Genomic DNA, 2711 nt, shown 5'->3' with positions numbered 1-2711 from the left:
ACCATCTAGAGCTCAACCCACTCAAAACTGTTGAGATGGTAGTGGATTTTGGAAGAAGGCTGATGGCGTTCCTCCGCTAACAATTTCTGACAGTGTGGTGTCGTTAGTAGACTCCTTCAAGTTCCTAGGAACCACAATCTCCCTTGGAATAACTTGCTATATCACTGTACATGTTCCCCCACCGGTTTATATGGTTTATTATTTATACTGTATGCTGTTTACTTGTTACCCACCTGGCTGCTGCACAGCAAATCAAAAACAAATTCCTAGTATACGCAAGTATACCTGGCCAATAAAGCTGATTCTGATTCTGAAGGACTGAGGAAATTTGTTATGGCTCTTTAGTATTTTGATAGTTTCTATGCTTTTTATACTTTAACATAAATATTTGGATCATTTTTGCATGGGCACTGGTCTACCTGATATTTATTGGCTTCAGTTTATGGTGAAAAAGTGTGTATGTTGTGCTGAAGTTGTAAAAGTAAATTTATTCAGTACTCTGCTGAATTAATATGCTGAGAAGTTTTACGATTTCACTTAGTTTCGCTTAAAATACTTTCAGTGACTCTCGATAGGCGGAAAATAATACAAACTTATAACAATCTTAAAACTTTAACAAGCATGCCTCTTAAGTTTCTTTAAAAATGTAATTGTTAAAAACCAATGTACATACACTTCCAGGTAATCATTTTGATAAAATTATTATATTACAAAATATAGTTTATTATGCCCTCATATCATATAATGCAGTGGTCAGGGAACTCGGTCCTCATTACCCCACGCAGAGCATGTTTTGCAGGTCTCCTCACAGAATCACAAGTGAAATAATTAACTCCACCTGCGGACCTTATAAAATGTGTCTGTGAGTAATTAGTACACCTGTGCACCTGCTGGGTTACCAGCAAAACATGCAATGTGTGGGGTAATGAGGACCGAGTTTCCTGACCACTGATTTAATGATTCCCAAAGTGTACAATACTGCTCCTTAGGGTTTGTCATACAGCAAGGAGGTGTATAGGGGGCACTAAAGGGATAAACATACTGAGCATAGGAACAGCATATGTGTTTAGTTATATACTGTACTATTGATATCAATGCTCGAAAAGATGGAAGCAAATTATTTGCCTATGTACAAACTCATACACATATAATACCATCCCTATATATTATTTACATACTCATCTCTATATCTCTCTCTTTAAGGAAACAACCAAGAAGAAAGTTTAGACACTGGGCCTGATTCAGACTAGGCCAGGGCTGGATTTCCCACTAGGCCCGTGAGGCACGGGCCTATGGGCGGCACCTGCTGAGGACGGCAGGCTGTGGTCTGGGGGTCTAGTTCTTCCCATGGTAGAGACCCGGCGACTAGATATCCCTGGAGCCGCTGATGTCCCCATTGAAGATTGCAATGGCCGCAGCTGCAGCTTCCAGGCAGCTGGCAGGAAGAGAGAGACCCAGCGGCTGGTGGAGGAGGGATCCTGGGACCCGCCGACATCCCCGGAAGATATGTAAATATAGTGGCGGCCGCGGGTGTAGCTTCCGCACGTCCCTGCAGCAGTGAAGGCACCTGGAGCCACAGACAGAGAGGGAGACCTGAGGATGGACCCCTGTGGCTGAACAGCGGTGGACGTGGGGGAGAAGTGCCGCTGAAGACGCCGGGACCCGCTGGAGGATGGGAGCAGTCTGCAGAGGGGGAGGCTTGCCAACAACCATCTATTGACCCTAGGTGTGTGTGTGTGTGTGGAGGGGGGGGGCAGCAAATAATGTGGTGCCATAGGGGCACTCTGAAACTTAAATCCGGCCCTGGACTAGGTGGAATATAATTGGAGCCTAGCAAGCAGGTTAACGCTGCATGCATCCCCCACTGCCTGAATCCCCTCACTATGCTGCAAGCGGATCTGCTTGCCATCGACCTCACAGGGGAAAAATCCTTTGATGTTTACTTACCATCAAATGATTTTTCCTCTGTTCGCAGCCGAAAAGTAGCCCGGACTTACATTTCGGCTGCACGGTCCTGAGTAGGCAGGGGAACGCCTGCCCAGTGTTTCTGTGGGTGCGCTCATCGTTTTTTCATATGAAATGCCAGGTGTCCACCCTGGAATCCCTTCTGTATGTTAATCAGACAGCAAGCACCCCGGCGATTGAAAATTTCACCGAAGGCGCTTACTGCCAAATATGAATGTTTGACAGTGAGGCTCCACCATCAACAGAGGGTCCGATTTCACTGCTCATTCAGCAGGTCTGAATCAGACCCAATGTGCATTTGAATCAATGGCATAAATAAAAAGAATACAGCCTCACATCAGAGGTCAGTGTGATAAGAGCACCATATGACTAATAGTGGTCATCTACAGTATTAACAGTACATATTACAGGAACACATTTAACCTGCCACTCCCTCTCATTTATTACCATTTCATTAATGTGGCAATCTGATGAGTAGATCCACAAATAAACAATTTATTGTACAGTACCTCTTTACTCATTCATTATAAAAATACAATCATCAGGCCTTACTCAGAGTTTCAACCAGATGTAGAGATACTGTTATCATTTTATCAAGTCCATCCTTTCAGTTAGAAATATTCTATAGGTCAATTCCATTACCAATATCATTAATCAATAATGATTTAGGTCAATGGTTCCTAAGCTGTGTGCCATGGCACCTTGGGGTGCCTCAGGGTGCTTGAAGAGGTGCCAAGGGTTGGTGG

Source organism: Crinia signifera, chromosome 5, assembly GCF_055691185.1.
Source record: "Crinia signifera chromosome 5, ASM5569118v1, whole genome shotgun sequence".
In the NCBI taxonomy this organism is placed as follows: Eukaryota; Metazoa; Chordata; class Amphibia; order Anura; family Myobatrachidae; genus Crinia; species Crinia signifera.
This window is presented reverse-complemented; position numbering follows the sequence as displayed.